Source organism: Cupressus sempervirens, chromosome 5 (assembly GCF_028749045.1).
Source record: "Cupressus sempervirens isolate cs-2001-9-10 chromosome 5, ASM2874904v1, whole genome shotgun sequence".
NCBI classification, from domain to species: Eukaryota; Viridiplantae; Streptophyta; class Pinopsida; order Cupressales; family Cupressaceae; genus Cupressus; species Cupressus sempervirens.
Window position 1 is genome coordinate 627,090,334 of NC_143122.1, and position 13,407 is coordinate 627,103,740.

Sequence of the window (13,407 nt, forward strand, 5' to 3'; positions counted from 1 at the left end):
TCCTTCCCTTTCTCTGCAAATTTTCTCCTTTCTTTGTTTCCATGACTCTGTTGCCCAATTGCTAGACACTAGTCTCAACCAGAGATTGCTGGATTCTTTGTGTCCCTCACGGCCCACATCCCCAGTCAGAGCCAGTTGTTACCATGCTTTTAGCACCCATGTTCTAAACTCCCAAGCTAACTCTGCAAAGTCGATTTGAGTTAGTTTTTAATTGCTGATGATAGATTATGAACTCTAACCTGTGAAGAAGATAGGGTTATGAAGATATGCTGAGGTGGAACCATCAAATTTAGAACTTCAATTTTTTGCTTCATTTTAAGATTGGGTTTGCAAAACGCTGAATTTTTAATACATTCCAAGGTGTAGCATATTTGTGGAGTCAAACTTGAACTTGAACCAAAGGTTTCTACCTTAACTTCATGTTTGAATCTGCAGAGTCAAAATTTCTGACAGCATTAAAATAATAGTAACAATGCGGGTGGCATAAATTTTAACTCCACCGTTGGATCTGAAATTTTTTTGGATATGTTGTTCAAAATCAAGTTTTATAAAGGTCCACCAAGGCGATCTTGAAAATTTGGCCAAAGTCAAAAGTTATGAGGGACTGAATGCAGGTTTGTCAACACACTAGCAAATACATATATGCTACAGTCAGAAAAAATAGTCATGTTGCGGGGCTCACAAATTTTAATCCAATTATTGGATTGAGCTGAATTCTAGATATGTTTGAGGAAACCTAATTATCTAAATTCTCTCCAAGCCGTTTTGCAAGATTCTTGACGGATCAAAAGTTATGACTGTTTAAGTGTAGTAATATATTAGCAGTGACAGTTACAAAATCATGATAGCAATCTGTAACCAACATATGCTACTTGTCCAAGAATGCACATGGGATTCATTTTAAATTTGATAAAAGATTTTTTATAATTTATGAAACTTTAAAGTGGCTCAGCTATTAAAATTCCATAGGGGCAAGAAGAAGATTATTCTTGAGAATAATTAAATTGAGTTTTCAAGAAACGGTTATGGAAACCACAAGACAACCCAAAGTTATTATTTATTGCAAGATTTAGATGTAAGGAGGGGGTTTCTTCTTTTTGGAGGCAGAAGTTCTATAGCTACTACTATAGGAGAAGAGATTTCTATTTTTTACCAGAGGAAGCAGTTTCATTTTATGCAGATTGATTGTAATAAGGGGATGGAATAGTACTATTATTGTTTTATCATGTCTCTGAAATAAAGAGGGACATTAGTGTGTTTGATTTTACAGTCATATACATTTGTGTTTCTGATCTGAGAGGATTTTGAAGTCCTTTTATTTCTATTTTAGATGCAGTTCTTTATTATTATGTCGGATGTGATATATGTAATCTTATGGTTATGTATTCACACTTTTGCATAAAGATGTTTACAACTTTCTCTCTCCATTCTCTCTGTAATATGGAAACATGGTAGATAGTCCTGTGGCTGTTTACTAGTTTTTCATTCATTTCTAGTTAGCAATCTTTAATCGCATTTATTCCATATTGATGGGTGAATGTCTGAAAAACCCTTTGTGTCTTCAGGTTAAAGACATAACCAGATATCACATTTATTGAGTATCTTTTAAGAGGGAGCTGTACCTCTCAATTCAGAGGAAAGCTATCAATATCATGATAGTATTTCCAATTGTTGTTTCATTTGGGCATCTTGAGTCATTCTTTGTATTTAATTCTGAAAGGACAAAACTGTTTACTAACACTAAGGGTACCTTTTTTGGGACTTGGTCGCTCTTTATTTCCATTATCTATGTTAATATCTTAGGGACTGCTTCCTAGCAATGTGAACATTCAAACTCTGAATGACTAAATTTATGTAATCTGCAAAATCCCAGAAGAAGCAAAACATTTGGATCTGCTTCTTCACCTAGGCATTGTAAGTTTGCCACCATGCTATCTATTAATTGTGTCATGATTTTGTTTCTTTTAGGACATGAATATTGGATCTTCCATTTTGATGAGCCAATGTTTTAGTTAAAGTTGTATCAAAAGTCATTACTTTATAAGAACCCAAATTTGATTGTAAGAATGCCACCTCATTTGGTGCATTATATTCTATAATAATTGTTTTTAAATTTGGCTTTGCATCTATCTTGATCTGATTATTCAACCCTTTCCATGGTAACAACAATTGAGTCAAATCAGTAGAAAAGCATCCTCTTATGCATTTTTTCCATTCTGTACTTAGTAGCAATCCATATGTCTCAGGAATTTCCACCCAATGTATGTCAATGATGTCTTGAATTTAGGGATCAACGATTATCTATATCCGAACATCTTTTAACACATCAATGACTTTTACTTCCATTTTGTCCAATTCTATCACTATTCAATTAGAGGGCTAAGGAGTGACTCCCAACCTTTGTGCTATTGAAAGTGGCATGACATTACAAGAAGCTCTTGAATCAATTAGGCAATTATGAAGATTGTTCCCATATATTTTGATGCTAAGCAAAAAGGGAGGCACCTCAACCTTGTCTTTAAACATAGTTTGCATGGCCTTCAAGGCATTGACTTGTTGAGATATTGTCTTTTGAGGAACAATATTCATATTATGGGGTGCCTTGGGATGATCGAGAGTTTTCATCAGTGCTTCTTGCTAATTAGAACAATTTTTTAGCATGTCAAACATGGACATATTAGCCTTTGTTCATTTCAAATCTTCCATCGCACTGTACTTTTTGATAGACCATGCAAGATTTTTCAAGATTGTAGGAAAATTCCCTTGATTTTAATTTTGTTGTCCTCCATATAGGCATCTAATTGGTATTGGATTATTAATTTCTCTCGTATCTAGAGGAGTTGGTTGCAACGGTGGAGGAATCCCATCTGTCATAGGTTCTTTTCGATTTTACAGATTCTAAGTATTTTGATTGTCATTTCAGAAAGAAAACATCTCTTCTAGTTGCGTATCTAGTTTTTGACTAAATGGGAAAGAAAATTCTTCATTGACTTGTGGTTCCATTTCCATTTTCTGTGCGAAATGGTAGGACTCTAGTAGCATAGAATTGATAGTTCTTGATTCCTATTGTAATATGAGCCATCATTGTTAGGTGCATTCTAATTATTTTTATACTAATTGATGTCCACATACTAAGCATTATTTTTATTGTTATTTGTAGGAATGCTTCCATTATTTGGATGAGTGTTCTATTGTCAATTCTATCTTGGAAACCATTGTTGCGATCAGGAGGATTGAAATTGTTTCCTCCATTATTATTTCTTGTATTGTTGTTTCTGCTGAAATTCCTATTGTAGTCTGACCATAATTGTTGTCATTGTACATACCAACATTGTTTCTCTGAAAGTTGTTATTATGCCCTTGCAACAACCTCAAGAAGGTTAGCTCATTATTCATTTGAGACATGGTCTTCATTTGACCAAACTTGGAGGCAAAACTATGATTTGCTTCAACGGAAGCTGCTGCCTTTTGCTCAAAGAAAGAAACTTTTGGAGGTTCATATCTTGGGTATGTTATAGCTGGGGTTTGTGGAGTGGGTGCCTGCTATAATGGAATTGGATTCATTGGTATGAATTTTCTAGGCATCATAGGTGCTCCTATAGGATATGTTGGCATCATTGTAATAGCTTGAGCTGGAGGCATCAATCCTCCTCCATTAGGATTGGCCTGCTTTGTGAAGGTAATTGCTTTCGAGAAGCCTTTGTCCAATGTGGTGATATCTATTGCAGGAAGTCTTCTTAGGAAAATATTAGAAAGATGGTCCATAGGATTCAGGTAAATCTAAACTACAGCTTCAACCGGTATAGTGTATGGAATTTATAGCTTGCGGTATGCCATATGAAAGTGATGGTTGAAGCATGAGACCATCTCGACTGGGTCCCTTTTGATTGATATGAATTGATGATGTATCACAACTAGGTTGATGATAGTTTTTAATTGTTCCAAGATTTTTTTTTTTAAAGTGTTCTAGTCTCTGATGCACCCTGGTAGCAAATTGACATACCGATTAAAGGAAACTTCTCCTAACGAGTATGGGAATAAGTGAAGAATCAAATTCTCATTAGCAATATGCTTTCGATTGCAAATTTCCTTGAATACCTTGATGTGATCTTCAACTATTCTTGTCCCTCCATAGATGAATCTTGGGAAAAACTTCTCGAGATTCTTAGGAAGGTCGTTGAGTACACCTATTAAGTTGATTGGCGAGTCTACAATGTTTAAAAAAAGGCCATTGGTGGAGGATTTGGTGGAACAATGGGTGGTTGATGTGGAGGCAGAGCTGAAGAATATGATGAAATGTTGAATGGAAGTGGTAGAATTCTAGGTAATTCTTTGTCACTGTAAGGCTTGTGAAAGTGATTGAGTTCAAGGAATTCGTGTGTACCAGGTGAAGATCTTAAAGCCTGCTGAAATGGAGATGATGGATAAGGATTTTCTAGTTTATGTCAAATTCTGAAAAAGTGCACCTCTTCAAAACAAATCTCACCTTGTGCACATTGGAATAGTGACAGTTTAAAAGATTTTTTGAACTTGTGAAAAAATGCAAAATTTTGAAATTGCAAGTTGTTTTTTCTATTCCGAATGGTTAGGGCTCTCCTTCTAGTGCCACTTCTATTGAGCTATTGTTTTGTACAATCCTTAATGTCAGGAATCCTTTTGAACTCCTCTCTTGAAAAGCTAATTTGGGATCAACTCCAAGGTTTCGATCCTACTACAATCCACTCAGTAGAAGGCCTTTGCCAGTATGACCAATTTCGAATAAGATGTTGAATCTTCTTGCTATCTCAAAAAAGTATCCACACAAAAAGAAGTATATTTTTGTATTTTTCTGTTTATAACAAATGCAGTTTTTACTATGCAACTATATGAATTACTAAATTAACCAATTGTTTAAAAGAAAATAAGAAAGATAAGGTAACAAGAAGTTTAAGCAAATGACTTGAAAAGTAAATTCGTAATAGACATAAGCCACAGAAACAACACAACTGCAAGTTAAGCCTTTGAAAAGATCGGTAGGTAATCAATAAAAATAGGAGCAACACTTCCTGAATTTCACTAATGCAATTGTTGATGGGAATTTAGTAACCATAAGATGTTTCACTTCTCATTAAATCACAAGGCCACGGAAAGTGCGCTCATGCAAGACAAAAAGCTATGTATGAACAGTAGGTGATCTCTTTTCCAACTAAGTATGTCAATGAAATTTGTAAACACATGACATACACTAGAATTAAAAGATCGCTCAATCAAAATAACACAAAAAAACCATTGGCTCCATTACACTCCATGAACATACATTCATAAAATATAACACACTCTCACAAGAATAACTACACTCAGAATGAGAGCACAAATAACATATATTATTGCATCAAAATAATGACTTAGAATACATATTTAATCCCTCAATTTATAGGCAATTGTCTCCTCAATTTGTGTTGAGAGTGAGAGATTCCTTCATGCAAATATATGCTTAAAACTAATAAAAAAAATCTAATTATGTATGAATTGACTCTCTAAATGGTGCTAAGTAGGACTCTACCCTTGTTTATATTAATTAATTGGTGCATGAGCCTTTACATGACTTAAAAACAATAAAAGAAGAAGTAGATAAGAAGAATGAAGTTGTCAGATGATGTAGGAGTCTCTGGAGATGCCAAAAATAGAAGCTCAACCTTCTCTAGATGTTTATAGGAGTTAAACTACCGTCATAATGTGTTTTCGGTGCATGGAAAGCTCTAAATTTGGAACTGGCAGCTAACTTTTGCATACCTTTAACTTCTTCAGATTCTTCCAGCGCACCTTTGGAGAAGCACACCTTGCACACCTTGGGAGAAGTGCACCTTGTGCACAGTGTCAAAATTGAAATTCTAGCTTTTGGGTTTTCTTCCCCTTCATACCAGAGCTATGTCTGGATGTTTGTTCTTGAATTTCTCTATGATATCCTTCACTTGAGCTTCATCCAAAAAATCCAAAGCATCATACTTATCCTTTACTATTTGTCGATAGTTGCCCACTTCTATGCAAGTCTCCTCAAAGTCTTCCAACTTTACATCCAACCCTAGCAATGTCTCCTCCATCTTAAATGCTTTTCTAGTGTCTTCATTAGTCAAAACTTCTTCAAAAGTCTTTTGAAAATGTTCAACAATTGCTTGCATAGACACGAGTTTATCCCTTATCTTTAAAAATGTCAAGGAAATCATCACTATAATACTTCTCAGCTTCCAAAACGTGCTCTTGGGTTTTGATCCTTGAGCTTATGAATATTTGTATGTAAAGTCTCCATTACTTTATTACTAGTAGAAATCTTCTTGATCCAATCTTCTACCTTATCCAATTCATCCCCCGTATATACATATGAGCATATGATACCCTTGGCCTTTTATTGACTGTAATGCTTAGAGGTATTTACCCCAAGTATGTACCTTGTCCATTAATCCAAAATATTGGTTTAGTATAGCAACCAGCTTATTTGTACTATTTTGCATATGTTGCAATAGTTTAAGGTTTCCCTATATTATCTGCACACCCTTTTCCTCAAAACTTTCCAGCCATAACTGACATGCCTTCAAAAATGAATCCAATTGTATACCTGTGCTCTCCTTCCTATGAAGTGCCATAGCTAGAGTTTCCTCAGGATTCATACGGTCCAAAGGGCCAACCACTTCATGCAAATAGCCTTGTAGAAGCTCATTCTATTTTTGGAGCCTCAACAATTTAGACTCATCTCATTCTAGGTGGTTAAACACTTCTTTAATCCCTGTAGTAACCAACAATTTAGCCGCATCCATAGTGGGCTTTCCCAGAAAGATCTCTTTAATCTGATAATCTTTCGAGGTCAGATCTTTAGTATTTGCATGTAGAGGGGGGATGAAAATATGAGTGAACAAGTCCTGATTTTGGTTCTTTATAATAAAGGCCAATGTTCACGCATCACCCATAGGTAGCTTAGGTTTCTTGAGGGCTTCAACTAATTCTTTTTTTCCCTCCTCCTCACTACAATACAGTTTCCTTTTATATCTAATCATCATTTCTTTCTTCAACTAGCTTGGAGTAGTTCCCATCAAAGACATATACTTAGTTGAAGAGGAGGTTTGTACCGCTAGGCCCTTTCCCTTATCGCTCCTCTCTAGATTCTTCTCTTTCTGTGAGAGGTCTACATTAGGCATCCCTATGTTTGATGAGTCCAAACTCCCCACCTCTGTGTCTTGAGGTTCTTCATATATTTCCCCTTCTTCTGATACTTCATTGGTGGGTCTTTATTGTGGCTCTTCTTCCTACCTGGTTTTTACTTGCTCTTCATTAATAGGAGGGAGAGGAGTGGCCGAACCTTTATCCAAGAAAGATAAATCTTGACTTGGTGATGGTGGGGCACCTAGAGGTCCTTGTTGAAAAGGTGGAAATTGACTCCCATCTTCTTGTAAAGGTTGATTCATTGGTCTATCCCTTATCTTGTTGCCTATGAGTTTAGTACCTATAGGCATGAAATCAAAATTTGACATTTTAAAGACATCAGTGTCTTGACCTTCTTGTTCATCAATCCACTGTTGTTGCTCATCCTCTAAATTGTAACCTTAAGAGGTTGTGTAGGAATAGATGGCGACATTGCAATGGAACTCCTTCTCTACTCTACCTCATTAGCCCTAGCTAGACAAGTTCTTTGACACAAGGGAATGTTATCCTCTTCATATTCTTCATCCTCTTCTTCAGGAGTGCTTTCCAGGTTTAAAGGAATATGAATGACCTTTCTTTGCACTTTCTGTCTTCTATTCCTTTTGATAGGAGTTTTAGTCTTAGCTCTCTTAGGAGTGGATGGAGAGACTTCTTACTCTTGAACATGTATGGACATCTCTTGTGCTTCTTATTTAGGTCCTTGTTCTTGTTCCAATGGTGGCACTTGTGGATTATCCTAAGTTTGAGGGGCTTCTACATTTTTGGGCTCTTGGTTCTCAGGTGCTTGAGTTTCTTCTTGGGCTTGAGTCACTTCAACTTTGGGCTCAGATTTTTGAGGATAATTTCTTTTCCTTTTATTCTTGCCCTTTTTTTATTTAAAGTATCCAACTTCCTAATCATGCTGATATACCGTTTCTGATCTTATTAGAGATTGGGTTGTGAATGTTGGTACTATAACTTTTTTCCCTCTTCCCTTTACTAGGTAGGCTGTGGCCTATAAGACTATTTTTTGAGGAATTGGGTCCAACTTGAATGGTCTCTTAATCCATTCCTTGGTCAACTAGATGATTTGCCTTTCCCTATGATTGATATCTACATTTTCTTCTCTACCAATTTCTGCATTCATAATCGACCGATCACATATCTTATCTCAATTGTATAGGGGATCCAAGACATATGAAGTGTCTTGTTGAAAAACCTTCAATGGGACCTTTATTTTCAAGGAATTGCCTGCCAAATAAAGAGTCATCCTACAATAATTCCTTATTTGGATATCGTAGTCATCTATTGCATTCATCCAATGATCCTCTATGGCATCTTCATGTTTAAATTGTTTTCCTACAAAGTATTGAACTCTGCCAATATTGTCAAAACATGGACAAGGGGAGTTATAGTCCTCCAAGGGATACTGATCCCATTCTAAATAAAAAACCATGATATCCTGCTTCTGCTTGACTCCAAATGGACCTATGGTGATGGGCCATACCTAGGTCTTCTTATGCTATTTTCTCACTCTATCATATGCAGATGTGAGTTATCATGCAATCTTCAACAAAATGAGTCTATCACATGGATACCTAGGGAGCTTCTTAGGATTTACAATTGTACCCACTACCCTTAGGTAGGTGAATGTCTTAAACTAGATGTAGTAGGTGCCTATTTCTGTAATTCTTGCTGCTACCTCTTCTAACATTCTTTTTGCATAGTTTCCCTCAATGAACTAGATGATTGCAAAAATGAAAGCATCATTCACTATTCTGTATTCTTTGTTGTGATCCAAGAGCTTCTTCTTTACTAGCTGAGTGTATACTGCATAAGGCCATGCATTAACATCTTGCATGCTTCCTCTTTTAAACAATCTTGGATAACCTGTGGTTCTTGTTGCTAACAGATACACCAAATAAGATGTCATATTAAACCTTAGATCATTTTTTACTGTCACCAGCTATTCATCTAAATTCTCACTGAGAATCATGGCCCAATCACTTGGCATTTTAGCTACTTTAATGGTCTCAATAAAATGTACCATCCAGATGTGCAAGTGCCCTGCTATTGGTAATCCCATGATCCTGCTCAGGAGCACTATGGAGCATCTGATATAATCCCTCATATAACCTCTTGTCATGTCAACTTCTCCTGCTCTTCATCCCACAAGTGTTCTATCAATTAGATATGATGATTGAATGATTTCAATAACTTTATGCTCATTGTCTCTATACCACCTTTCTACTTGATGATAAGTCAACCTAATGTATTGATCTATCCTTGGGAGATGCAATACTTTCTCGATGTTATTTGGTCTTAGATCTAGGATGGTCTCTAGTATTATGCTCTTTACCACTCTCTCTTTTGATACATAATCTCTGCCAAGGCCATAACAAGTTCTAAAGATTCCTCTGAAGTTGGATGTAAGGCCGCATTAACTAACCCAGATCTAATGAGTGTAGAAATCATGGGGGATCTCTCATTTGGTTGGTTGGAGAGTACTAAGAATGCATTCCAATCAATATGACCTAATTTGTAAACCCTGAAACTTAAAGACAACTGGTTTGGGAGCAATCTTCGTTGTGAGTGAGATGAGGAGGAAGCCATTTTGTCTGCTCAAAATAGAAACAAATTAGGCCGAAAGGTAGAAATTTCAAACCTTAAAAAAACCCTAAATTCTAAAAAAATTCAAACCCAAAATTCTAAAACCTAGTAAAACATCCCAAAATCCTATTTAAGTCACTAGTATGTAGTTTTTTGGTGCACCTTGAGGGTGCACCTTTAACACTTAGCAAGCTTTAATATAAAGGGTGCACACCTATGCACCTTATGGGGTACGCATGTGCGCACCCTAACTCTACATACTTAGTGTTTAAAACTAAATGGTGTGCACCTACGCACTATTTGTTAAATGCCTAGTTTAGGTTTTGTAAGGTACACATATGTGCACCTTCCACTTAGATGTTAGGTGTTTATTTTTTAAGTTTTGTGATTAAAGGTGCGCAGTTGCACACCTTGGACAAGTGTGCAACTACACACCTTCAAACCTATGTGTTGCTTTGTGTGTGTGTGCAAGACCTCCAAGATGGCGCACCTTGGAGGGTGCAAAGGTGTGCTGACATATTACTTAGAGAAGAAAATGAATGAGGAAGGGGATCCTGAGCTTTTATAGGCTTGGGATGGAGCACACCTCTTGGAGGTGTGCACCTGTGTAGGTGCACACTTCCAAGAGGAAGTGCTTTGCACTAGCGTGACTAGTGCACTAGCGCACCTTGAGGGGTGCACTAGGTGTGCTACTGTGCCCTTTTCTCTTCTAAAAACACTTTTTCATCTAAATTCTTCAATTAATGGCAACTGGGTTTTTCAGGCAGGGGGCCAGGCTAGACTTAGAAATTAACAAAACCCTAAAAGGATTCAGACCCTAGACTAGGTGTCTGGGAAAGAAAAAAAAATGACTAGGGGGTCCCCATTTCTAGGAGAAATGGGGTGTGCATTGTGAAACCAGAATACCACTTAGTTCTTATATCTTTTACTATTGTCTTATGTATTTTTATTTAAACATGGTCCATCTTAGATAGTAAATTCAAATATTTTTGCATGCATGTCGACTAATAATAAATTAGTTTAGCATAATTTTTGGCCCAATATAATAAAAATAATGTTTGATAGGAGAACCACATTCTAATTTGAAAGATGTTATTGTGCATATATTCAATTCAAGGAATACAATCACTTATGTGATTTGATTAATAATAGAGATTGCAATATGAGTCAGGATGGTTCCAAACCACTAGAGTTAATAGATTCACAAATGATAGTTTTTTATTTTTTTTATGTTATACACAAAATAAATTAAATAAAAACTATAATATCTTCAAAAGTCTAAATTAAATGTAAAGTAATTTGGGGAAAAAGAAGTATATACCTTTTTTCTAAAACTACATATTAGTCCATATATATTTCCATTTTATTAATAGTTTGATATCATCAAAGTGTGCGAGGAAGGACCAAAGTCTTGATTTAAAAAGGTTAAAGAATGGGTATTTATAATTTATTTAATTAATTGTTATTTCAACATTAAATTTATGCTAACTAATACTTTAGATCTACAAGATACTATTTAAAATAAAAGTAATTTAAATAAATTATATTTTGTTGGAAATCACCAAATTGCATTACGATGTAGTTGTATCGACATGTTGTCAAAGTTAAGTTGTAGTGTTGGTTCTTTCCAACAAGATTCACATTCAACTAAGGTGTTATGATTGAAACGTAAAATGAAGATGTGGTTCTTCATTATGACATTCTCGAGTAATATCTTTGAAACAAAAGCATACACCTTTAAACAAAATTATATTTATATCTACACTCTACCATTATATTAAATTATAACTTCATAACTCATACATCAAAATCGTAGGCTATTCTTTAACTAAACTATTATAAATCAATACGAAAACTAAAAGACCCCCCATCATTATATCTTCCAAAAAGAGATCACAAGACCTCACATGATTATATCTTCCTAGAAACACCAAAAGACCTCACAAAATTATATCTTCCAACAAAAACAAACGTTACTTCCACTGAATAAAATATCATTTATCTCAATCTCCCCATATAATACTCCCCATCCTCATATTGTCTTTGTTTCACATTTAATTCCATGTAAAGATATTCTAAAAGTGGAGACTTAAATATTTGATTTTAGATACCATTTCAAATTACCATATCCAAAGATACTCTATTTTATGATTACTCCCTTTTCTTTACATATGGACCACCAATAATCCAAGGGGAATTTTATATGGCTCAAGTTCAATACTATTATATCTTTCTTTAAACACTCATATGTTGCCAAACTCAATAACTTTATACATCACTTGAAAAGATTGAGTTATCTTATTAATAATTTTATTCCCATTTGGCCACGTACATAAATTTATATGGTCTACCCGTGACCATTATTCAAACCTAAGCCAAATTCCAAATGTAACCTCATCCATTCCTTTTCTTTACACCTTGCACATGCCCATTTAATTTTCAATTACTTTACACACATACTTTTAATTGATGTTGACTTGGCATTTATGTGCTTGCCAACTTGTCAATTTGCAAGTGATAGACTTTTTAATTAAAAAAATGATTATATAAAAAATGGGTATCCAGAGACCTAAAGATAAATCATTGTTATTATGGATTATAAATCATTCACCCATATGGTAAGTATAGCTATGAGTAGATCCAAAATCAAATATCCATATTTTAAGTGGAAAGTGAGTATCTATAAATCTTAAAATATGAATTATATGGATATGGATATCTTGGTAATTTTGAATAGAATATAATTTAGTAATTTTTATTAAATTGAAGAGCCATTTCTAATATATAAAAAATTAAAAAATTATATAATCATATTTCTTAAAATCTAAATCTTGATAAATGATATAATTGAAATATTATTATTAATTAAATTATAATTCTTTCCTAAATAAAAATTATTTGCTAAATGGAAAATGTGTATTTATAGACTCAAAAATATGAATTATATAAATATGGAGATCTTTGTATTTTTAAATAGATTATAATTTAATAATTTTTAATAAATTGAAAATTTATTTGCAAAATTAAAAAATAATAATAACCTAAATCTTAATAAATGATATAATTAAACAATACTATTATTAATTAAATTATAAATCTTTCTCTCAAATAAAATCATTTCAATATTCATATAATTTAAGAAATTCTAAGTTGACCCACAATATCTACATTATGGTTTTTTAAACTTAATATGAAATATTTTACAGATTTATTGAATTCTTTGATCTTTCTTTCTATATTTTAACCAAAAAAAATCAGAGACAAATCCATGGATACTGATTTTTAATTTTTTAATTTTTTTTGTCTTTTGGTGCATCCTGTCTCGAGCGTAGCCAACACCCAAATCTATGGGGTACTGCGTGAGAAGGATGGGTGTTAGATATTTCTTCCTTTTCAAAGTAACAATTTCATTATTATTTTTATCTTTGCATAAGTAAATCTCATTGGTGCATACAAATGAAGATAATGACTTGATCTCTAGGGGATAAACTAGTACTATTGTCACTTGCTTGCTTTGCTATATGTTTCCGAGTAATTTGTTTAAAATTTTATGTATTTTTATCAAATGATTTAAGAGTTTTGTATTGATATAAGTTTTTTTTTTTTCTAATTGATATTAATTGGTATATTTATATTTAGAAAAAA